We start from the raw sequence: 26,894 nt of genomic DNA on the forward strand, positions 1-26,894 counted from the left end.
ATCTTTACCAATCCTACAACAGATAGAGGCCTTATATCCAAAATATACAAAGAACTCAAGAAGTTAGACCGCAGGGAGACAAATAACCCTATTAAAAAATGGGGTTCAGAGCTAAACAAACAATTCACAGCTGAGGAATGCCGATTGGCTGAGAAACACCTAAAGAAATGTTCAACATCTTTAGTCATAAGGGAAATGCAAATCAAAACAACCCTGAGATTTCACCTCACACCAGTGAGAATGGCTAAGTTCAAAAACTCAGGTGACAGCAAATGCTGGCGAGGATGCGGAGAAAGAGGAACACTCCTCCATTGTTGGTGGGGTTGCAGACTGGTACAACCATTCTGGAAATCAGTCTGGAGGTTCCTCAGAAAATTGGACATTGAACTGCCTGAGGATCCAGCTATACCTCTCCTGGGCATATACCCAAAAGATGCCCCAACATATAAAAAAGACACGTGCTCCACTACGTTCATAGCGGCCTTATTTATAATAGCCAGAAGCTGGAAAGAACCCAGATGCCCTTCAACAGAGGAATGGATACAGAAAATGTGGTACATCTACACAATGGAATATTACTCAGCTATCAAAAACAATGACTTTATGAAATTCGTAGGCAAATGTTTGGAACTGGAAAATATCATCCTGCGTGAGCTAACCCAATCACAGAAAGACATACATGGTATGCACTCATTGATAAGTGGCTATTAGCCCAAATGCTTGAATTACCCTAAATGCCTAGAACAAATGAAACTCAAGACGGATGATCAAAATGTGAATGCTTCACTCCTTCTTTAAAAGGGGAACAAGAATACCCTTGACAGGGAAGAGAGAGGCAAAAATTAAAACAGAGACTGAAGGAACACCCATTCAGAGCCTGCCCCACATGTGGCCTATATATATATATATATATATACAGCCACCCAATTAGACAAGATGGATGAAGCAAAGAAGTGCAGACCGACAGGAGCCGGATGTAGATCGCTCCTGAGAGACACAGCCAGAATACAGCAAACACAGAGGCGAATGCCAGCAGCAAACCACTGAACTGAGAATAGGACCCCCATTGAAGGAATCAGAGAAAGAACTGGAAGAGCTTGAAGGGGCTCGAGACCCCATATGTACAACAATGCCAAGCAACCAGAGCTTCCAGGGACTAAGCCACTACCTAAAGACTATACATGGACTGACCCTGGACTCTGACCTCATAGGTAGCAATGAATAGCCTAGTAAGAGCACCAGTGGAAGGGGAAGCCCTGGGTCCTGCTAAGACTGAACCCCCAGTGAACTAGATTGTTGTGGAGAGGGCGACAATGGGGGGAGGGTTGGGAGGGGAACACCCATAAGGAAGGGGAGGGAGGAGGGGGATGTTTGCCCGGAAACCGGGAAAGGGAATAACACTCGAAATGTATATAAGAAATACTCAAGTTACTAAAAAAAATTTAGAAATAAAAAAAAATGGATTCTTCTTCTTAATCTTTATCTCCAGAACCTACGTTTTATTTTACCTATCTGAAGTAGATAGTCACAAAAAATAAAGAGCAAATTAGAATTATAAACTAAAAGAAATAGCAAAAGGAAGAAAGGAACAAAGAAGGAAGGAAGGAAAGGAAGAAGGAAGGAAGGAAGGGAGGGAGAAAGGGAGAAAGAAAGAAAGAAAGAAAGAAAGAAAGAAAGAAAGAAGGAAGGAAGGAAAGAAAGAAAGAAAGAAAGAAAGAAAGAAAGAAAGAGAAAGAAAGGAAGGAAGGATCAAAGGAAGGAAGGAAGGAAGGAAGGAAGGAAGGAAGGAAGGAAGGAAGGGAGAACTGGCCTTGAGGTCATGAGAGCAGAAGAGCTGTCCTTCACCAGCTACAGCACTCAGGAGGGCTGGACTACACCTTGCCTGGGCAGCACAGGTGAGCTAACCCTGATAGCACAGGTATATGTGAGGGGCTCCAATAGCATGAGAGCTGGAGAACTAGCCATGTCCCTTACAGGCTGAGCACTGGGTAAGCTAACTAGAGTAGTGCTGGAGAGCTCGCCCTGGTTGTAAGAGTACAGGAGAGTTGGTGGGCTGACTAGCTCAGCTATTACCCAAGCCCAGATCCAGAGCTTTGAGTTGGCCCACCCGAGCATCTACTCCAACTTCTGGAACTTGTTAAGAGACCAGTTCTGCAGATCCAAAACTGCAGGATCTACATAAGGCAGGGCAACAACAGGATATCTGAGAGGAACCCTATATAACAGAGGCCAGAGGTCAGTGACTCATTGTCATGAACATTTGCAAGTAAAGATGTGTGAACAAAAGTGTATACTTTGTGACACACTACAGCTTCCATAATGAGATTTTTTTTTAGGTTTTTTGAGGGGAGGGGTGGGTGTTGCAAAGGCAGAGGGCTGATGAGATGTGGATGATGGGGAAAGATAGGGAGATGAGTGAGATTGGGGTACATGATGTGAAATTCACAAAGAATCAACAAGTTTTTTAAAGGTATGCCACAATGTGTCTTTGAAATCCATTATAAACCATTTTGCATACTAATCCAACTGCTTTTCTAATTTTCATGATGTCTGGTTCTTACGGCCTCTTTACCTGGTGCATTAACTGTACCAGTATCTCTGATGAAAAGACGGTTAGGTTTCAGTTTGCTTGGGAAAATTATAATGCTGTAGCACTTGGTCTCTTACACACACACACACACACACACACACACACACACACACACACACACACACTTCTCATTTACACATTACCAGGCTGCTCACTTCCCATACCAGCTGCTCTTCCCACCTGTTCCACAAAAACATAATGTAAAGGCTCCATCTGATGCACAGGAATCTCTGAGATTTATTCTTGACTGAGACAGAGGGTGTTGAAAGGGCCCAGAGACTAGGTAGCAAGCAGATGTTATTTCAGTTCAGTCATGAAAACAGCAACACTTGGGAATCTCTCAAAAGTCAGAGAAATAAGGATCTAGAACAGAAGGACAGAATCCTAAAACCCCTGCTGAGAACAAAAAACATTTAGTTATGAAGACTTGAATGTCTTCTGAAAAAGTCACCAATCTCCCATTAAGAATTCTTCCCTTAATTTCTGTCTTGGGTTCCAAATAGTAGTTGAGGTTTTATAAGATCATTTTAGGTATATTTCTCATATATAAATTGATTTGAGAATTTAGACATACTGAGTTTCTTGAAGGTTACAATGTGAATTTATTTTTTTCCTGGAGCTTGAGAAATGTCTCATCAGTAAAGAATACAGGATGTTCTTGCAGAAGACCCAGATTCTATTCCCATCACCCATATAATGTGTCACAACCATTTTTAACTCCAATTCCAGGGGACTTGAAACCCTCTCCTGGCCTCCACAGTTACCAAGCGCACGCACACAGTGCACAGACATGCATGCCAGCAAAACATATAAAGCAAAAACTAAAGAATAGAAATTTAATTTTTTCTGTAAAAACATCTGTGTTACTCACAATAAAGTAGATTTGTGAAGCCTTAACAATTAGAATATGGAATTAAAATACACATCAAAGCATTCTGGACGACAGTGTTTAGTTTCCATATGATTGTCGCTCCCTGCATTTCCAATGTTGCAATCACTGTCACTTTCAGGAGTCATGCCTGTGAAACAAAAACCACTGCCCCATTGGCTCCAAGGGATATTACCATCTTCTGTACTTCTCTGAACCAAATGACACTCCAGGAAACAGAAAAGGGACACAGTGTTGGAGGCCACCTGTTCATCACACCACCACTGGCTGTCATGGATGCCTCTTCTACAAGTGACTCCTTTAGGCCAAGAAGCATTGGTCACAGAGTGAAAAGGTCGCATCTCTGAGGCCCATGCATTCAGCAGGAAGAATGGAGTCTATGAAATGATCTCTGCCTCTTGGTTAATGTTGGCAAAGTCCTCACTATCCTTGGTTCAAATGTTCATGACCTTTGCCCAACATTATTTCCTTCTGGATAGAAAGCCACATCTTGTCCCAGTAAGATAACATTCTAGTAAAGAGAGCCAATTCCTTACTTTTAACTGAACTTTAACTTCTCCATAATGATAAAGAAACCTTTTTTGCCCCTTACACGTGGACCTGAAGCAGGGTGAACAGGGGTGGGTGGGGGTGGGGAGGGATGTTGCAGCTATCACTACATGCAGGTAACCTTTACTGTGGTACATAGCTACTATTGTGTAACAAAGGAGGCTAGCTCTGTGCCATCCTATGGAAGATGGGTAAGGAAGTAACATGTTTCCAGGGCATGAGTGTGCAATTTCGGGTCTAATGTTGTACTTATCACTGCTTTCCCATAGTTTAACATCTCGGCTTCAGTGAACGCCAGTTCTAGTCTCTGCTCACAACTTCTTGCTTTCAGGTTATTTAACCTACCCTGAATCTCAGTCTCCTTATATCATGATAATAATAGGACCTTAAGGACATCAATCGTGTATGGTGCCCAGAAACAAAGGGCTATCCCAGAGTAAGCACAGGACTCACAGACAAGAATTTGAAAAGCAACCGACCCCTTGTTTGTGTGTCAAGTTCACAAGGGGTTGATTGTACTGGCTGATTTTGTGTGTCAACTTGACACAGATGGAGTTAACAAAGAGAAAGGAGCCTCCCTTGAGAAAATGCCTCTATGAGATCCAGCTGTAAGGCATTTTAACAACTATTGATCAACGTAGAAGGGTCCATTGTGGATGGTGCCATCCCTGGGCTGATAGTCCTGGGTTCTATAAGAAAACCTGAGCAAGCCCAGGGAAGCAAGCCAGCAAGCCGAGTCCCTCCATGGCTTCTGCATCAGCTCCTGCCTCCTAGTTCCTGGCCTGTGTGAGTTCCTATCCTGACTTCCTTCCTGTTGAACAATGTGAATATGGGACCAGACCTCCCAACTAAGCAAAGCTAGAGCCCTGCCCTAAGCAGATTCCTGAGAAGGGCTTGACCTTTTCAAAGAACTTGTCCCCGGAAGACTGTTGCCTCTTTGTCTAAGGAGGATATCTTGCAGTTTAATGATTCACCTTATATCCTTGGGCACTTCCCAGTACTCCCCCCACCCCCACCCTAAGCTTCAGTTCCTGCTTCAGAGCTTTAAATGCTGTACATTCCTCTCAATAAACAGACCTTGACAAGGACACTGCTTGGTCTTGCTCCTCTTTCTCGCCCTTTCTCCCGCAGGTATGGGTCCCCCTTGACCCCCACAAATAACTGGGTCCCTGCTGGCGGGGGGCATGGAAGTATAAGCTGAGTTAACCCTTTCCTCCCCAACTTGCTTCTTGGTCATGATGCTTTGTGCAGGAATAGAAACCCTAAGACAAAAATTAACTGTTTTCAAGTGCTCACTTGGTATGAGGCCTAGAATTTAGCATATCATATGTTTGTTTTCTCTCAGCTCGTCTTTGTAATTTGCATAGAAAAAAAACATTTGTTTCCTCATCCTAACATGTGGAAAGTAAGACCGGAAAAGGGAAGTAACTTTCTCAAGGTAAAGGCTAAAGCCACAGTCCTATGTGCAACGTCTCCATGGACTCACAGTAGTTTGTTTGTACATGAGCCTAGCTTTTCTCTAGGAGCCATGATCAACCTCAGAAACCAGAGTTCTTTTACTTCCAAACTTTGTTTCCTTTACTTCTGCCTCTTTGGTCCTCTATTAGCCCTCCCCTACCTGTTTGTCTCCCTATCTGGCCCCCCATCTAACAAATCTTTTCTGAATATTCACCAACCAATTCAGGATTTTCTCCTCCAAGGCCTGAAAGCCTACTTTATAAGGGTGATGCCCAAAATTCCTACTGCCAGTAAATCACTCTTAAAAACGTTCAAAGTCATTGTTTTTATCTTCCCCCTTTATCACCGGGATGTAGACAGACTCTCGGACTCAACGGTCAAAAGGAAATCATTTTTAGCTTTGCCATGATGTATTTACTGTTCCAGAATCTTATTACTTTTGTATTGGTACAATTTTATTTGGATTCTAATATGACTTTGGGGAACTGTGGAACCTGTAACGCATATTTATGCTACTGCAAAATAATTGAAAAAGCTACAAAGGGGTCAGAAAGAATGAAACATCAAAAGGTGGCTGGAGTTTTACCATGAACACTCTATCTGCATCTTGGAGGGAATTGGTCCAGAACCTATTTTCTAAAGCATATAGATAAAAACTGAAAAACCAAAATATAATTTCAGCCGAGAATAAAACTGCGAGAAGTGTTCCTTTACATTTTTTCTGTCCTAGGCAGATGACATGTGAGTTTAAGAGAACAATGCTTTCCAAGATCAAGGGCATCTCCTTAAAGCAACTTTAGATTTTCACTCCACTACAAAACATAAAGGCATAATTTATCTTTTTGAGAACTATTTTTTAATTTTAATTTCATCAAATATATTATTTTATACCTTTTTCTTACTATTCTGTCTAATTAATATTCCCTAAAGCTTTCTGTTGTTGGTTAGTTGATTAATTTTTTGGGGGGTATATGTTTTTATTTTTTAGACAGGGTTTTACTATGTAGCTCTAACTCTCTTGGAGCCCCCATGTAGACCAGGCTGGTCTTGAACTAATGAACTCACAGAGATCCACCTGCTTCTGACTCTGCCTTCCAAGTGTAGGGTTCTAAGGCATGCACTACCACACCCAGCCTTACTCTGCAAAGTTTTATAGAAAAGGTTTATGGATTTTAATGTTTCGTGTTAAACTTAAACCTTTAATAAAACAGTTGTATACAGAATATGTGTTAACATGATGAAGCCTCTACCTCCCAGTTCTGATGCACTGCTCTCCAACATAATGAGTAAGGGTAAACCCAGAGAGCAAATAAGTCAAGAAAGAAGAACCCAAACATGCCAAATACCACTATGTTCCTGGATGACCAAGAAATACTGAGTAGAGAATTTCTCATAGAAGCTGAAGAGATTGCTCAGGAGTTTAAAGCAAACTCCTTGTGGAAGATCCAGGTTCAGTTCCCGGCACCCACATAGTGACTCACAGACATCTTTAACTCCAGTTACAGAGAATCTGACTCCCTCTTCTGACCTGCAGTGACACCAGGCTCAGGCATAGTGCACAGATATACATGCAAGCAAGCATGAATAATCATAAAATAAAATAAATATTAAAAAATAATTTTTTCAAAAAAGCATTTGTGAACAAGTAAAAGTTAAAGTGAGAGAGCTAAATAATGAACTATGATAGATGGTTCTTATCTATAAAAAGAGTAAGTGAGCAAACTAATAAGGACCCAGAAACGGATAGTTCTTATCTATAAAAAGAGTAAGTGAGCAAAATAATGAGAACCCTGAAATGAATGGTTCTTATCTATAAAAAGAGTAAGTAGGAAATGCATCCACTTTTTACCACAGAAACATTGCCAAATGCACGAGATCTGATAAGAAATATTTTAATTATTTAAGACCTGAAATTTTGAAAGAGAGAATACTTAAACAACTAGAAAGGCATCATATTCTTTAAAAGGAGTACTATGTTTCATGACAATAACATGTATATAAACTTAATATACTATTAAAATATTCAAATAATTTTGAAGTACTCGAGTCATTTCTAAAGTTCACATAAGAAAGACAATGCACAAAAATAATGAGAAAAATTCTGCAAAAGATGATGGAAAAGGAAAGATAGCCTAAAAGCAAACCTAATATATATATATGTAATATACATATGTGTATGTAATATATGTAATATATATGTAATAGTAATTAAAAATGAGATATTGAAGGACATATACAGTAACTGATCAGATTAGAAATGTCAAAATAAAGTTTGAACACATGCAAGAATTTGTTGTAAAGTAATATATCCCTTAAAATGGCAACCAACAAGACTAAATACATATAAGAAATACAAATTTAAATTTATCCTCTATCATAAAATCTATATGAATGCTATCAAGGCAGAAAAATAGAACTGAAAAGTATTTAAAGAACATGTAAAATTTATTCTTGAAATAGTGTATGAAAAACCATTTTTTAAAAGTATAAACCAAAAGTAATTTTTTAAAGGCTGAAAGGTCCAACTTCTAAAAATCAGAAGCATTCAATGTCAGGCTCTACCCATACCCTAAAACAATAAAATAAAATGAAAGATATATTTGTTGGGAAAAGAGATGAAATTGCCGGTTTTCGTACGTAACAAGAGTATCTAAACACAAAAGTTGAAGTAACAGAAAACACTAATCTCCACAATTAAAAAACAATTATAGAAAATTGCCTGATACAAAGTTAACATGCAAAAACTATTCATTTTCTTATTTATGGGCCATGAACAAGTGGATCAAAACTTAGTAGCAAACTGCTAAGTGCTAGTGTTGGAAATAAAACTAAAGAGGTGAAAATTCAGCCATTTGTAGTATACCATCCTGCAGGAAAAGACACCAGCAGGGAGAAAAAGGAAAAAATGGCTGGCACGTTGATCTGACAAAAGACAATGGTTTTTAAGGTCCTGGGAAATTCCTGTCCTTTTCTCCTATAAACCAGCAGTACTTGCTGACTTCCCAGATTACCTCTCACTGGTTTAGGACACACAGTTTTATCTGGTGATTTGGGGGTTAGGACTGCCCCCTTTTCCTAATGGTGGGCCCAGCCACTTGGCACACTCTCTGTAACATTTCATCTATCTGATTTCTGAAACAAGCAAGCAGGCACCAGCCACCAGCTAGGTAGAATGGGGCAGAGCATACCTGAAAATGGATCATATCAATCTATTTATCACAATTAGAATACACTTTTTAAAAAAAAAAAAAAAACAGTTAACTAAGCAAAATATATCTAAATTATTCAAGGGAAAAACAATAAAACTCTCATTTCAAAAATGAAAAGAAAAATTCTCCACATTCGTGGATTGAAAGAATCAGTATCAGGGCTGGAGAGATGGCTCAGCAGTGAAGGGCACTGGCTTCCCTGCCAGAGGACCAGGGTTCAATTCCCAGCACCCAAATAATGGCTCGACACTGTGTGTAACTCCAGTTCCAGGGCTTCTGACCCCTCCCACAGACATACATGCAGGCAAAACACCAATCAGTGCTTATAACATTTAAATAAATAAATAAATAAATAAATAAATAAATAAATAAATAAATAAATATTTTTAAAAGACTCAGTATTGACAAGAAGACATACATGCAGGCAAAACACCAATCAGTGCTTATAACATTTAAATAAATAAATAAATAAATAAATAAATAAATAAATAAATAAATAAAATTTTTAAAAGACTCAGTATTGACAAGATGGAGTTAAAACAACCCCAGTTATCTTCACAACAACGTATTGTGTAGATATTAGCAAGATAACTGTGAAAATCAGACAGGGGAATGTAAATAGAAGCAAAGAACAATAAAGTTAGAGGGGAGTTAAATAAAGGCAGAATGAAGCAAAACAGGTAAAAAAAAAAAACAAATACAGTCAGATGGACTTAGGAGACAAAGGCAGAGAGAATCCTGGCTCCAGACCAGCCTATATTCTTTTGGAAAGAGCATCCAATATCCAAAAGAAAAATAAACAAACAATCCTAAATGAACAGAACAGGAGAAAGCTGCTTCATAAAACTGCCACTAGATATTAAATCAGAGAAGTGGGGGCCTAAGAGAAAACCAAATACTAGTATTCTGCTAAAAGAATGTAGCAATAAAGCAGTTTCCACTGACATCCTGCTATAGTTACGGATCAGTGCCTTGCTCAGCCATCATCAGAGAAGCTTCCTCCTGTAGGAGAAAGGAGTGGATACAGACACCCACAGTCAGACATTGTGCAGAGAATGAGAAGACTTAGTCATAAATAGGAGGTCTCTATTAAATCCCTCCTCTCAGGGATCGGGGAACATTGCAGAAGATGAGCAAGAAGATTCTAAGAGCCAGAGGCGATGGAAGACAGACCACATGAACTTGCAGAGACTGTAGCAGCATGCACGGGCCCTGCCAGAGTCGGCATTACATTGAGTCCCATCACTGAGAGGAGAAATAGACACAAACCTTCATCCCTGAACCAGAGCTATGTCCAACTGATAACTACTCACAAAGAAAAATTTGATTTTCTCCAACAGGGTCTTTCTGGGTATATCAACTATTCTTAAGAGGCCTGTTAATAGACAGCCAACACAAAAAGAATTTGACGGTATCTTTAGAGGCTCTATGTTTCATACTGTTTAGTCTGGGCACTTTTTAACTTATATTTTCTTTTGTTTTTCTTTTTTAAAACTTACAGGTCCTTTGCATTGATAGTTTCAGGTTTGCTGTTTTATGGGATTCTCCTATGTGTGAGCGTATGTCTCGATGTCTATATTTGTTTCTGGTCCTTTTTCTTTGACCCTTTTTCAACTGTTTGCTTTGTCCTATTCCAGTCTATTTGTTTTGTTTTTACCCTTATTTTATTGTCATTCTTTAAATGCCTGTTTAATTTCTAGTGAGAGACAGAAAAGGGATAGATTCAGACGGTAAGGAAGTGGGAAAGTCTGAGAGGAGTTGGGGGAAGGGAAACCACAATCAGAATATGATCTATGTAAAAAATAGAAAAACAACAAATTTTTAATCAAAACTGCTTACAAACTCTAGCCCTCAAATTCCTTAGGAAAAAAAAAGAAATATTTGTTGATCAAACAAAATTTCAGAGAATTCTGAATTCTCTTTTTCCTTAAAAAGAAAAATGAATAAACTACTGAACCACTATGCTCAATTCATCAACAATTTAACATTAAAATAATCTGAGAGAAATGTCCTACAGTCTTCAAAAGTGCCCACGGTGCAGACTAGACTTGACCACAGTGGTACTTCACACTCAATACTGCTATTATATTTGTAAGATGCAGATAATAAAAACTGTTGAAAATGTGGAGAATCTGGGGCTCTTAGACATTGTTGGTGGAGAGGCTACTGTGGAAATTTTCGAGTTTCTGAAAAACATGAAAACCAAAACTATCATTGCATTCAGGAACTCTGCCTCTGGAAATAATTGCTGCAAACTAAAAGCCAAGACTCAAATATGTGGATATCACCACCCACAGAGCATCCTTCAAGAAGTGGCAAATTTCTTGATATTTTCCACCACCTCTGGCTCTTACAAAACTGAAAATGCCCATCAACAAATAGCTTAGTAAAAAGTAAAAATATTTTATTCAGTTTTTAAAAGGAAAGGAATCCAGATACATGCTACCACCTGTATAAGAGTGGAGTCAGCCAGCTGCATGCATATGTAGCAGAGGATGGCCTTGTTGGGCACCAATGAGAGGAGAAGCCCTTGGTCCTGCCAAGGCTAGACCCTCCAGTGTAGGTCAATGTCAGGGCAGGGAGGCAGGAAGAGGGGGTGGTTGTGGAGGGGGAACACCCTTATAGAAGAAGGGGGAGAAGAATGGGATAGAGGGCTTATGGACGGGAAACCAGAGAAGGGAATAACATTTGAAATGTAAATAAAAATATCCAATAAAAATTTTTTAAAAAGAAAATAAAATACTATCAACTCCACATGGAAAAAAAAAAGAGTGGAGTCAGATCCAAAAGGACAAGTATTTAATGTTATCTAGCAGATGTGAATTCAGAGACAGTTGATGCTGGGATAAGACAGAAGAGACATAGACTCCTGCATGTAAGATGCAGAAAAGCTACTGCAGATGGTGAAGGCTCTAGAGCTAGTTAGCAGTGATGGCTTACAACACTGCAAACACACCTAAGGCTAGTGAGTTTTTAAGTGAACACAGTCAAATGGCAAGACCCGCACCATGTCTGTTTTACTATCAAATGACACCTGAACTAAAGAACATTAACAAAGTAAGCTGATTTTCTGGTATTCCCCTCTTGTCCACTTACTATATATACCTTCAGATGAAGTTCAGAAAACCTATACCTATTTTGTTAAACAGTTTGGACTGGATTCATGCTTATGTCTTTTTGAGTGTTGCATAAAAACAAAACGTCACTTTGACTGTGCTAGAATACAGTTTCTTTCAGGGGTGTTTCAGGAGCATTGCATACCTTCTCAATCTTGGAATAGCCTCTTTTACTCTTATTTCCCTTCATATTAAAGTCTAGGATGATGAAAACACCACATGAGAACCCAGTCAATCCTCAGAAGACATGAGAGATTAGCAATTACAACATCCCTTACCTTACTCTTGTCAGAATTTTAAGAAGTGTAGCTCAGCAAGTAAGGTGACAGTATTTAATTTTCTAGTGTTATTCTTGTCCAAATGTCCACAATTAATTTCATTTAGTCATAAGCTGGATTCACTCTATAAATAAACACTACATATCTCTGGTTTTTACAGGTAAATTATGCTTATTTGTGACTGGATATATATACAAACTAATGAAGAGATGGAGAGATATTTGACTAGAGCTAATATATGAAAATATTAATTTCAGGGTCTAGGTAGCAGATTTATAAGTGTTTAAAATTCTTTAAACTTTTTTGTGTAAAAGTGTTTATAAGAAATTGTTCACAGAAAAGGAGGAAGTCCACTGTTTTACATAGGGTTTTCACTGCTGTGAAGAGGCACTAGGACCATGGCAATTCTCGTAAAAGAAAGCATTTGACTGGAGGCTGTTCAGAGGTTCAGTTCACTGTCATCATGGAAGGAACCATAGTGGCATGCAGGTAGACATTGTACTGGAGAAGAAGGTGAGAGGTGTAAATATTGTAAAAGTAACTTTTATTTTCATGGCATAGTTGTTATCTCTAGGGCTTACTGCCTCCATCTAGTAACCTAGGCCTAGTCCTGGAAGTGTCTAGCCTCCATACAATCTAATCTAATCCTAGAATGTTTTCAGCCTCTGAGATTTACTGAAGAATAAACTCACCCTTTCTAGTTCTTTCTGAGCTCTGGGTGCTGGTTCTGTTCAGCTGTTCTGGCTCAAAATCCTCTCCAATCTGAGTGATTCAATCTGGCTTCTCTCTCAGCTTCTGACTAAATTGCTCTGCTTGACCTCAAACCAATCTGTTCTAATCTTTGGTCCTTGTCATTCTTTAACTCATTCTGTCTTCACCTATGTCTACTTTGTTCTCCCTTCAACCTATCTCTATAAAACTGTCCTGGTAAAAAAAACTACCTCTGAACTCCACCAACTGAACTGCCACAAACTCAACTCCACTGCATTGCCTCTCCAATGCCTCCCAGCTAACTGACTGAACTGAACTCCCCAAACTGCACTGACTAAACTCAACTGACTCCACTCAGTGAACTGCCCTCCAATTAGACATCACTTTCAAACATGACTTTTCCTTCTACAAACTAACCTTACCTACACTGCTTGAGATTAAAGGTGTGTACTAAAAGTCTGTATTCCAACCAGAGTAGTCATGTTGCTAGATTAAAATTCCTCTACACCATCTGGAACAGCAGGCAGCAGGAAGAGACAGTGAACCACTGAGTCTGGCTTGAGCTTTTGCAATCCCAGGCCCCACCAGTAACATATTTCCTCCAACTAGGCTACAGCTATTCCAGCAAGGCCATATCTCCTAATAGTGCTACTCTCTATGAGTGGCTATTTTCATTGAAATCATCACATTCCACTCCCTGGCCCTGATAAGCTGGTAGCCATGTCATAGACCAAAACTGCATTCAGTCCAACTTCAAAAGGCTCCATAGTCTAGCACAGTCTCAATAATGTTTAAAAATCTAGTCTCTTCTGAAACTCATACAATCTCTTAACTGCAATCCCCTTTCAAATTAATATCAAAAAGCAGATAGCAGATCACATACTTCCAATATGCAATGGCACAGGATTATATATTTCCATTCCATAAGGGAGGAAATATTGGACCAAATCAAAACTTAAAAACAGCTGAGCAAAGTTCAAACTCTGCATCCCCCTGTCTATTGTCAAATAGGTCTCCAGATCTCTAGCTCCTTCCAGCTTTGTGGATTGCAACATACTTCCTTTTTCTTGGGCTGATTCCCCTCTTTGTCAACAGTTTTCCTAAGCAGGTATCTCACAGCTCTGGTATCTCCAAAATTTTGGCGTCTCCAAGGCAATCCAGACTTTACCATCAGAGTTTCACACAATGGCCTCTCTAGGCCTCTATGTAGGGACATCCCTGACACATGCCTGGCCTCAGCAGGTTTTCATTACTCACAGGAGATAGCATAACCCCTTCCTTCTGTCCCTGACTCTAAAGCCAGAACTACATGGACAAAGCTGCAAAGTTCTGCTGCTTGGTGCAGCTGGAAGATGGCCCCTTCGTCCAATTACATCTTCACCAGCTTTCTGTTTCTGGTGGTTTCCTTCATTGCCCAAGCTTCACTATACTGGAACTTGCTCTGTAGAGACTGGCTTTGAACTCTGAAATCTACCTACATTTGCCTCCCAAGTGCTGTGATTATGTGTGCCACTATGCCTAGCCCTAAATTTTTTTTTGTTCATTTTCACAAGTTGGAAGCTTAGCCGGGTGGGGTCTTTCACTGAGGTCTCAACTCCCTTTATTCCACATTGCACCAGGTTTTCCCTTCTATATTTATACTTCCTGGTGCTCATTCCCACCCCATCTGGACATTTTGTATCTTTCCTTACTCATTACAGGTCTACACAAGACTGAACATCAATAGCCACAAAACACAGTCAAGGATAGGTTGTTTGGAAATGTAGTCTACCAAAGTTGGTAATCTATAACTCTTCGATTTAGCCTCAGGCATATTTTTTTATGCAAGGACAGAAGCAGACACATTCTTCACCAAAATATAACAAGAAGGATCTATAGGTCACATATTAATGTTATTTTCCTCTGGAACTTCTTAGCCAAGCCCCCACAGTTCAAATCACCTCCATTAAGGCCCGTGTAAAATAAAGTATCCAATTGCTTCTTTAGTTCAAAGCCTCAAAGTGTTCCATATTCCTCCAAACAAAAGCATGGTCCAGCCTAGCACACCAATACTCCATTCCTGGTACCAACTCCTGTCTTTGTTAGGGTTTCTATTTCTGTGAAGAGACATTTTGACAAAGGCAAGTCTTATAAAGAAAACATTTAATTGGGGGCTGGCTTACAGTTCAAAGGTTCAGTCCGTCGTTAATATGGCAGGAAGCAGTGGTGTGCAGACATGGTACTGGAGAAGTAGCCAAGACTGTTACATCCAGATCCAAAGGCATCAGGAAAAGACACTGAGCCACTAGGCCTGGCTTGAACTTCTGAAACCTCGAAGCCACTTCCCAGTAACATACTTTTTCCAATGAACCAATGGGAGGCATCTGTTGCTGTAAAAATATAAAAATAAAAAATATGATTGTCTTTTACCCCGCTAGGTCCTGCACCATGGTGCCCCAAGATATCTGCTACATATCTTGGCAGAAACACATCCCCACTCCTCAGCGGCCCAGTGTCTCTTGCTGCCACACACTTTCTTATACTCAAACCCTCACATAAAAGAACACACAACACAATAATCTTAAACCCAACTGATAAGATATAATTGCCCACTTAAACATACAAAGCCCGGTACCATCCATCCCTTAGGAACCTTGATAACAACCTGTAAATACACAGAGCAGAATCTTAACATCACGTGCCATGGCTTCTCCCCTCTCTCCCTCCTGTCTCTCCATTCTCTCTGTCTCCTCCTCTTCCTTCAAACTTCTCTCCCACCCATCCTTCCTTCTCCTCCAATGACAAGCCTCCTTCTATCCTGTACCTACCCCTCACCTGTACTTTACAAATTCAATGGAGAGATGGTTCTGGTGAAGTCACCTTTGTCCTGAGTACTGGCTAGGCAACTGTCCTTGGGGCAGTGGAATTAGCATCAAAATACAGATAGTTTCAGGGCAAACCACAACAGGCATTTTCATTCAAACCACCACATCCAACATGATTTACTTTAAAGCAATGTGTATGGGTTTCAATTTTCTGAAGTTAAGCTAAGACCCACACAAATGACAAAATTAATGATCAAAATTATTATTTTATTAGAGACAATCATCTCTGGCTTAAAAGAAACCCTATTCTAAAAGGAGAGATTCCAGATATTCATCAATAAATGTTTTTCAATCATTGTGCTAGACTGAAAAGTTGAATGTAGGAGACAGGTTCTCTCTCACATAAAGGTTACAATTTATGACTAACATTCAACATTTTACAAATGTACCACATATTTAATTTATGAAAGTCAAACACCTGCCTCTATCAAAGAAAGGCAACAGTTTAAAAAATGGCAATCCAACCAAATAAATTGGACTGACAAAAAACATAAATGTGAGACTAATCAATTTAAGATATTTGTCCTGACATACACAACTCATATTTCAAGGAAGAAAACTGAGTAACCAATAGTCCAGGGTTATGTGCAGTCATTAATTTTTGATCTATTTTATTGGGTTATTTCTCTACCTCCCTTCCAACCCTTACTCCACCCTAATCCCTTCCAGCCCCCAACACTAGGTAAGAGAGAAAGAATATTAGAGGGAAAGGGGAGTATAGACCTCTTTAGGCTGCTGACTAGGGATGCGGAGTGCAATCTTCATTTTAAGAATATCTCCGGGGTTGGGGATTTAGCTCAGTGGTAGAGCGCTTGCCTAGGAAGTGCAAGGCCCTGGGTTTGGTCCCCAGCTCTGAAAAAAAGAACCAAAAAAAAAAAAAAGAATATCGCCAACTTATTCTCATCAAACCACAATAACAACAGGAAGAGCAGCGGCCACCATAGGCCCTCTCCAGAGTCCCCAGAATTAAACTATGTGTGACTGGCAAAAATCATGCCCCTGTTAGTAAAAGAGGCAAATCATAGTCACCTATTGTAGGAAGCAGTCTTTTATCCTGCTCCTGGGATTAAAACAAAAAAAATTGAACATATTCACATGACATAAGTGGGTTTGTTAAGAAACCAAAACTCTTTCTACAGTTATGAGAAGCATATTTTAAAGTATAGAGAATATTTATTATTGATGGGCATTATTGCTCTGTCCTTGCCACTACACCTACTGAGCGTCTACCTTCTAAAACACTTTGTGAAAGCTAGTCTTAGGTCATTAATTAATTTACCTCATATTCCATGTCAAAATAACAAAGCTATTTGTACTCATAATACATTACACCAGAAACATAGCCAAGCATAAAAATACAAAAATAGTTAAAACCTTTACTTAATGTAGGTATATATTATTTTTGTAAAATCATTCCTTAAAACTCATGAGCAAAAAACAATCCCAATGCAAAAGTAAAGTGATATATAAATAATAGTATATATTAAAAGTGAACATATTTTAAATGTATAAGCAGAATACTAAAAAGTATATAGAAAAGGTCTTTCTGTGAACACTTTTAGAGTTTTTATATAACGAGCATGTTTTTAATATAAAATATGATATATAACATTACTTAATGAATACTAATCACATCTAAAATTTCCATTTTGTTTTGTTCTTTGTGGAAAGTCACCATGCTGCCTGAGTTTGACTCATGGTAGCCCTCATTCACCCTCACCCTTCAGAGCACTGGTGTTACAGGTATGGATCCACTACGACCAGTATAAAGTATAATTTTTCATAGCTGCAAAACACTCTGTATAGATGTACAAGTCACCACAGTGGTGTTTGTTAGATATTTAAAATATTTGCATTTTATATACACATTTTAATACTCAGCTCAATAAACACTTATCAGAATTTCTATCCTAAAATAAGTTAGCAAGCAAAAGGCTGTGAATAATGTTAAAGTGCTCAACACACAGAGACAACCAATTTACACACCCACAGCAGTACAGAAAATGAGCATATTTTCAACAAGACAGGAATTTGAATTCTTTTTAAAAGCCTTAATTTCAAGAAGTAAATAAGTAAAGCATAAGTTGAACTTCAATTTGCAGTGAAGATTTAAATTGCAAATCTTTGGTTTACCTGTTCAACTGTGGCCACTTGGGTGTGAGGTTTTTAGAACCAGCTTCCCAGGCAAACAACCTGAGACCAAGGCTCTGGGAGCCAAATAACACCCATGCAAAGCTAATGTACTGCTTCCTGAATTGTTTTTAATGTTATCCTTGAGCTTGTAGAGAGTTTGGTGAAGCCATGGAATACACACTGAGGCAGAACTGATATATGCAAGAAGCATATTCTTTGAGTTTATCTGCATAATGTATTCCTAGTGTCCCAACAGCACAGTTTTCAGAGTTCAGTTATACTTGCAGTTAGTGCAAGCAAGCATTTTACATCCACAAGTGAGTAATGCTCACAACCCTAGAGAGCCATAGGAACTTTCTTTAAGTGCAGAAAAAGGGTAAACCTGTCTTAGATGCACAAGCAACCAAGGAACCCACCATTGAGTCCTTTCTTCCTGTGTTACTTCCCAATATTAGCTAACCACTATCATGAAAATGGCATAAAGGAAAAATGTCAAAGCCTGCTCCTTTTAACGTAACTGTAGCCATTTTGTATTCAGTCTCCATTTTATTCATAAGGTCAAATTAAGTTCATGTTCTCAGACTCCACTTCCCAGAAGTAATTATCTACAGCTGACACTGAAAAACTCCCCCCAAATAGTACTCGTATAGTTGTAATACTCATGCTCTGTAATACTCCACACTCTGAAACTCCCCTGTTTACCACCTGTTCACCTCTTCACTTAGGACCAATCACCTTAAAGGTTAGCTGATAATACTTTTTCTAGTTAGCAAAAAATGAAGTACTGCCTCCACCCTTACCTTCTGCATTTCTGAACCTGCTTTTTCCAATAAAAAGCCTGCCCTACTCCCACCTGCCCCTTCCTCGGACTCGGAAAGAGATGGGTGCCCCTATCAGCATACTGTTTTTTTTGGCCACCTGACATCATGCCTCCCAAGAGGGAAGCTCCTGTGAAGAAAACAGCAGGGCCCTCCATCTCGAAGCCTGCTGCTAGGTCTACAGTAGGGACCCCTTTAGCCAAGATCAAGGCTGAGGCAGCTATACCCCCCAGATCCCTGCAAAAAAGCCAGGAGCGCCCAATGGATCTCTCCAAAGTGGTGATCAAGTTTATCAAGGACCAGCTGGAGGAGATCAGAGAGACCTTTGAGCTGTTTGACTGAGTAGAAGACAAAAAGATCCTGTACGGCCAATATGGCCACCTGATGAGGGCCCTGGGCCAGAACCCTAACAACACTTAAGTGCTCAAGGTCCTATGGAACCCCGAAGTCCCCACGTGTAGACTTTGAGACGTTCCTGCCCATGCTGCAGGCAGTGGCCAAGAACTGTGACCAAGGCACATATGAGGACTACCTAGAGGGGCTTCGTGTATTTGACAAAGAGGGCAACAGCAAAGTCATGGGAGCAGAGCTCAGACATGTTCTTCAGAAAGATGATGACTGAGGAAGAAGTAGAGACTGTTCTGGCAGGTCACAAGGACAGCAATGTCGGCATCAACTATGAGGCCTTCCTGAAGCACATTCTCCAACCCCTAGTATCATCTTGAGAGGCAAGGGTCCTCGATCAACCAGACAGAAGCACAGGCAGTGCGTTTCTGTCCAAAGGGCTGGACAACTCCGCCCCCACCCCAGAACACCCCTTTCCCCCAACCCTACAGTATCAGAAATTTGCCTCACCCCCTAAGTGGCCAGAAGCATGTTCCTGCCACTAAGAGGCACTTACAATTTTGAAATAAAAACATGGTAACCGCTTTGGAAAAAGAAAAAAGAAAGAAAAAAGCTTGCCCTAAGAACAAACTGGCATCACAGCTTGGTTTCCAAGTCCTCTGTGATCTTGACTGATCAGTTTTGGGGTGTATGTTCAATAAACTTCTTGATGAAGTGAGATCGGTGTTTGTATGGTTTATGTGTTGAATCCTGAACCCCCCCCAAAAAAGAGAAAGAAAAACCCTGCTAGAATCATATCTGGACTGAGAGAGTTGACCAGCCAAATGTGAGTAAATTAAAGCAATGAGCAGATGTGTCAGGGTTTCCATCACTGTGAACAGTCACTATGATCAAGGCAATTCCCATAAAGGACAACAGTTAATTGGGTCTGGCTTACTGATTCGGAGGTTCAGTCTTATCATAAAACCCAACAAAATATAACTAAGAAACAAAAGATAAAAGGTAAAAAAAAATCTTGAAAGAAGCCATCACCTTCAAAGGTTAAAGAAGCAACAGCACAATGAAGAAATATATGAAACCTTGAAGAAGACAAGTGAAAATGCTTTTAAAACCTTAGCTATTTTACTGTAACATTCAGGGGTTCAAAATAAACCAAGGATGGAAACATTCTCATTTCTCTGATGTTACTGAAAGAAACACTGCATTCAAAAACTTGGGAGATGATGGCTACATTTACTACATTGACTGTGGGAGGGCTTTGTGAGCTTAACACTTGAATTCACTGTGTTAATCTCACTTTATAAAACTGGATCAACAGAAAGTGTGGAATACAATAACTGTGCTTCAGAGCAGAGTTTAGGGAGCCAGACAAAGCTTGGTGGCATAGTTTAGCACTAGTGAGGCCCTGGGTTCAAAACTGAAGCACCAGAAAAATGTATAATCTTAAAGATAAATGTCATGAATGCTTCCCAGGTTCTAAAGTGATCATGACCTAGAATGTGAAACACTGTGGAAAAGGGGACCAGTTTTACTCTGCATGGGAGAATGGAAATGGGTGGCAAGTGGTTGATAATGAGTTTGATTTAGACAAGCTGAGCCTCAGGATTAAGATAAAAATGAAAAGATTGTTACCATTGCTTATACATGCAAATACTGAAGGCTATATCTAAGGCTAGAGATGATGTCAATATACAGATTATATTTGTTGTTTAAAGTGGTATAAATAATATACCTCTGTGGGTTTTTGTGGTGGTGGTGGTTTGGTTTTGTGTTTGTTTGCTTATTTGTTTTGTTTGTCCTAATTTGTGCTGAAGATCAGAAAGTTAGTACCAATCTGTCCCCCTACTAGACATTTAGTAGATGAAGACCTCATTATTCATGTCTCTGATTATTCCAGCCCACTGGGCTGCAAAAGTCATAATGGAAATAGTTACTGAAGGATCCAGGGATGTAGCTCAGTGTATAGCACTATGCATGGGTGAGATCTCCTCAGCTTAGGCTCCAGCACTTTTGGTGGGGTTGGGGAGGATGATAATGGTTACTGATGAATCAATTTTATAAAATTAGTAATGGCCCAAAGTTTCTGTGTGTTCAAAATCATCTAGTATCTCTGCCCACTTTCTCAGTCTTTCTGAGAATATATATATATATATGCTAATAACAAGGCAAATGTGAGCAAATTAAATTCATAATTCTAACGAAGAATACTATAAGACTTTCTGATGTTTAGAAAGGGGATGTCTAAGAACCATTTAAGCCAGTAGTTCTCAACCTCCAGGAGTTGAGCAACACTTTTACAGGGGTCTCCAAAGACCATCGGTTCCTGAAACCATGTTTCCCAATGGTCTTAGGAACTGGGACACCACTCTGCTATCCATCTACATGTGAATGTGCCCACATGCAAATATACCCACATATGAGTTCCTGATGTGATGATATCATCATTGTGTCAACCCCATCATATGCATCCTGAACAAATCCTGGTGTATATGACAGAGTTGGTACCATAATGTAGACCAGTCACACATGTATAGAAAGCGGCAACTGTGTTAAAAGCAGCAGTGTTGGAGGTAAAATGATGCTTCATGAATTATAATTACTGGGTAAACATAAAATCATGTTCTGCAAAATCCTCAACTACTGATATATATATACATATATAATGAGAACTTAATCTGGATACCAATTGGTCTTTTTACAGTCAGCTGTGGTTGATGTGACTACTGCTCTCTTGTGACAGTAACAGGTGATATTGAATAAGAAAACAGAAAATAGTAAGTCAGAAAACGTTAATGAACTGAATTGACTAAGTCATGTGTCATCTTTTGTATTATTAAAGCTATTGTTCTATATTATTTTCATTAGAAAACCATCCCATGACAGTGGATGGTGTAGAGAAGAATATTAAGTAAAAATAATATAGTGACTTTTTTTTACAGTTTCATTTCACCTCAGTAAATACAGCATAAAGTGAGAAACTGCAATGTTTCTTGTCATAAAGTTCTATCAGCAGAATCTATGAAGCCAAACAAACTAAAACACCATTTTGGTAGCAAACATCTGAGCTTTGCCAAGAAGGATACCGACTACTTTAGAAGCAAAGCCAATAGATTCAAAAACTCCAGACTTGACATTGGTCACAAGAACCACAAACAAACACAGCAGCCATTAAACCTTCATATTTGGTAGCACTCGATCACCAGAGCTATGAAACCTCACAGTGTTGCTGGAGATTTACTGTTGCCAGCAGCCAAAGGAGTTATGATTAAAGCTGATTTGTTATGCAGTTGAATATAGCCTCCTTATTGTTAGACACTGTCCACAGAAGAATAGATGACATATCTGTTGATACTCTTAATCAGGTTCAAATTTTATTATTCAGCTCCATGAGTATACAGGTGTGAACTGTTCACAGTTACTGGTTTACATAATGTATGTTAATGATGGTGACTTAAAGTTTCTTCCCTGAAATCCTCCTGAGATGGCAATTACTGCACCTGATATATTTGGCACACTTAGTTCATTCCTGAAAGATCCTAAGATCTCTTAGGGAAAGGTTGGTGGTGTTTGCAGAGGCAGTGCTCCAGCTATGCTGGATTTCAGAGTTTGGTACTGAATGAGTCACCAAAAGTCACCGGAACTTACTGTAAGATTTGTCAGCAAATGTTAACGATGAAGATGCTGCAATAAGAGTTACAAGAAGTGAAAAGTGTCATAAGTTCTGTACATTTTGTAAAGGTGGATACTTGAAGTAGTTTTTACATCTGTGCAACAAGTCAGACAGCAAACAAAGCTGTGCTACTTCACATTGAAGTGAGACAGTGGTCAACAGGAAATGTTTCAAAACATGTTTTTGAACTCATAGTGAACTATTTGGGTTTTGGCGTTTTTTGTTTGCTTTGGGTTTTTTTGTTTTGGGGGGCATTTTTCTTTTATTGGATATTTTTTATTTATATTCGAAATGTTGTTCCCTTTCCCAGTTTCCCCTCCAGAAACCTGCTATGCCATTCCTGTTCCCCTTGCTTCTATGAGGGTGCTTCCCCACCCAACCTCCCAGTCCCTACCACGTCACTGCCATGACATTCCCCTAAGCTGGAGGTTCCAGTCTTGGCAGGACCAAGGGCCTCTCCTCCCATTGACGCCTGACAAGGCCATCCTCTGCTACATATGCAGCTGGATCATAGGTCCATCCATGTGTACTCTTAGATGGTGGTTTAGTCCCTGGGAGCACCGGGGTGTCTAGTTAGGTGATATTATTGTTCTTCTTAAGGTGTTGCAAACCCCTTAAGCTCCTTCAGTCCTTTCTCTAACTCCTCCATTGGGGACTCGATTCTCAGTCCAAGAGTTGGCTGTGAGCATATGCATGTGTCTTTATCAGACTCTGGTAGAACTTCTCAGGAGACAGCTATATCAGGCTCCTGTCAGCATGCACTTCTTCTACACAATATTGTCTGGGTTTGGTGACTGTATATGGGATACATCTCCATGTGGGACAGATTCTGGAAGGCCTTTTAGTCTCCGCCTCACACTTTATCTCTGAAATTCCTCCTGTACGTATATTTGTGCCCCCTTCTAAAAAGGTCTGAAGCATCCACACTTTGGTCTTCCTGCCTCTTGAGCTTCATGTGGTTTGTAAACTGTATCTTGGGTATTCCAAACTTTTGGAGTAATATCCACTTATTGGTGAGTGCATACCATGTATGTCTTTCTGTGATTGGCTTACCTCACTGAGGATGATATTTTCTAGTTCCATCCACTTGCGTAAGAATTTCACAAAGTCATTGTGATAATAGCTGAGTAGTACCCCATTGTGTAAATATACCACATTTTCTGTATCCATTCCTCTGTTGAAGAATATCTAGGTTTTCCTAGCTTCTGGCTATTATAAATAAGGCTGCTATGCACATAGTGAAGTATGTTTCCTTGTTGTATGTTGGAGAATATTTTGGGTATATGCCCAGGAGTGGTATAGATGGGCCCTCAGATAGTAAAATATTCAGTTTTCTAAGGAACCTCCAGACTGCTTTCCAGAGTGGTTGTACCAGCTTGCACCTCCACCAACCACCAATGGAGGAGTGTTCCTCTTTCTCCACATCCTTGCCAGCATCTGCTGTCATCTGAGTTTTTGATCTTAGCCATTCTGACTGGTGTGAAGTGGCATCTCAGGGTTGTTTTGATTACATTTCCCTATAACTAGGGATATTGAACATTTCTTAAAGTTCTTCACAGCCACTAAATATTCCTCGGTTGAAAATTCTTTTTTTTTTAGCAACCTACCCCATTTTTAAACAGGGTTATTTGATTCTCTGTAATCTAATTTCTTGAATTCTTTGTACATATTGGATATTAGCCCTCTATTGGATATAAGGTTGGTAAAGATCTTTTTCCTAATCTGTTGTTTGCCGTTTTGTCCTAATGACAACATCCTTTGCCTTATAGAAGCTTTGCAATTTTATGAAGTCCCATTTGTGATTCTAGATCTTAGAGCATAAGCCATTGGTGTTCTGTTCAGGAAATTTTCCCCAGTGTTCCAGGATATTGCCCACTTTCTCTTCTACTAGTTTGAGTGTATCTGGATTTATGTGGAGGTCCTTGGTCTACTTGGAACTGAGCTTTGTACAAGGTGATAAGAATGGATCAATTTGCATTCTTCCACATGCTGGCCTGCAATTGAACCAACACCATTTTTTGAAAATGCTATCTTTTTTTCCATTGGATAGTTTTAGTTCCTTTGTCAAAGATCAAGTGACCATAGGTGTGTGGATTCATATCTGAATCTACATTTCTATTCCATTGATCTATCTGCCTGACTCTGTACCAATACCATAGTTTTTTATCATTATTGCTCTGTAATGAATGTTAAGAATGGTGATTTCCCCAAGAATTTCTTTTATTGTTCAGAATACTTTTCACTATCCTGAGTTTTTTTGTTATTCCAAATGAATTTGCAAATTGCTCATTCTAACTGTAAAGAATTGAGTTGGAATTTTGATAGGGAATGCACTGAATCTGTACTGCACTGCTTTTGGCAAGATGGCCATTTTTATAATATTAACCCAATTCATGAGCATGGGAGCTCTTTCCACCTTCTAAGATCTTCAAGTTCTTGCTTCAGAGACTTGAAGTTCTTGTCACACATATCTTTCACTTGCTTGGTTAGAGTTACATTGAAGTGTTTTAGGTTATCTGTGACCATTGTGAAGGGTGTCATTTCCCAAATTTCTTTCTCAGCTTCTTTATCCTTTGAGTATAGGAAGGTTACTGAGTTGTTTGAGTTAATATTGTACCCAGCCACTTTGCTGAAGTTGTTTATTAGGTGAAGGAGTTCTCTGGTGGAACTTTTGGAGTCACTTAAGTATACTATCACACCATCTGCAAATAGTGATATTTTGACTTCTTCCTTTCCAATTTGTATCCATTTGACCTCCTTTTGTTGTCTGATTATTCTGACAAGGACTTTGAGTACTATATTGAATAAGTAGAGAGAGAGTTGGCAGCCTTGTCTAGTTCCTGATTTTAGTGGGATTGCTTCAAGTTTCTCTCCATTGAGTTTGATGTTAACTACTGGTTTGCTGTATATTACTTTTACTATGGTTAGGTATGGGCCTTGAATTCCTGATCTTTTCAGGACTTTATCATGAAGGGGTGTTGAACTTTGTCAAATGCTTTCTCAGCATCAAACGAGATGATGATGTGGTTCTTTTTACTTTGAGTTCTTTTATCTAGTGGATTACATTAATGGATTCTGTATATTGAACCATGACTACATCCCAGAGATGAAGCCTACTTGATCATGATGGATGATTGTTTTGATATGTTCTTGGATTCAGTTTGCAAGAATTTCATTGAGTATATTTGCATCGATATTCATAATGGAAATTGGTCTGAAGCTCTCTTTCTTTGTTGGGTCTTTGTGTTGTTTAGTTATAAGTGTAATTGTGGCTTCATAGAAGGAATTGGGTAGTGTTCATTCTGTTTCTGTTTTCTGGAATAGTTTGGACAGTATTGGTATTAGGTCTTCTATGATTGTCTGATAAAATTCTGCACTAAACCCATCTGGCCCTAAGCTTTATTTGGTTGGGAGACTGTTAATAGCTGCTTCTATTTTTTTAGGGGTTATGGGACTGTTTAAATGGTTTATCTGATCCTGATTTAACTTTGATACCTGGTATCTGTCTAGAAAATTGTCCATTTCATCCAGATTTTCCAGTTTTGTTGAGTATAAGCTTTTGTAGTAGAATCTGACCATTTTTTTTAATTTCTTCAGTTTCTATTGTTATGTCTCCCTTTTCATTTCTGATTTTGTTAATTTGGATACTCTCTCTGTTCTCTCTGGTTAGTCTGGCTAAGGGTTTATCTATCTTGTTGGTTTTCTCAAAGAACCAGTTCTTCCTTTGTTGATTCTTTTTATATTCCTTTTTGTTTCTAAGTGGTTGATTTCAACCCTGAGTTTGATTATTTCCTGTTGTCTACTCCTCTTGGGTGTATTTTCTTCTTTATATTCTAGACCTGTCAAGCTGCTAGTGTATGCTCTCTCCAATTTCTTTTTGGAGGCATTCAGAGATATGATTTTTCTCTTAGCACTGCGTTCATTGTGTTCCATAAGTTTTGGTACATTGTGCCTTCATTATCATTAAATTGTCAAAAGTTTTTAATTTTTTTCTTCATTTCTTCCTTGGCCAAGGAGACCATTGTTCAGCTTCCATGTACATGTGGGCTTTTGGTTCTCTGTGATGTTATCCAAGACCAGCCTTATTCCATAGTGATCTGATAGGATGCATGGGATTATCTCTATCTTCTTATACCTGTTGAAGCCTGTTTTGTGACCGATTGTATGGTTATTTTTGGAGAAGGTACCATAAGGTGCTGAGAAGAGGATATACAATGATGAAATGTCATATATATATATATATTCCATTTGGTTCATAACTTCT

The 26,894-nt window shown here is 39.1% G+C and overlaps 1 long non-coding RNA gene and 1 pseudogene across 2 annotated transcripts in view; one reads left to right on the forward strand and one right to left on the reverse strand.

The window, feature by feature from the left end:
- LOC147999432 (uncharacterized) overlaps positions 1 to 26,894 on the reverse strand; it is a 163,066-nt gene that overhangs the window by 94,731 nt on the left and 41,441 nt on the right. For both annotated transcript variants that reach the window (XR_015644111.1, XR_015644112.1), the window contains one exon: positions 14,963 to 15,169. This is a non-coding gene — a long non-coding RNA (uncharacterized LOC147999432). The remainder of the gene's footprint in view (positions 1 to 14,962; positions 15,170 to 26,894) is intronic.
- Myl6b-ps1 (myosin light chain 6B, pseudogene 1) lies at positions 18,724 to 19,340 on the forward strand (annotated as a pseudogene).

The sequence above is a fragment of the Rattus norvegicus genome, chromosome 19 (genome assembly GCF_021556685.1).
Source record: "Rattus norvegicus strain SHRSP/BbbUtx chromosome 19, alternate assembly SHRSP_T2T, whole genome shotgun sequence".
Classification (NCBI taxonomy): domain Eukaryota; kingdom Metazoa; phylum Chordata; class Mammalia; order Rodentia; family Muridae; genus Rattus; species Rattus norvegicus.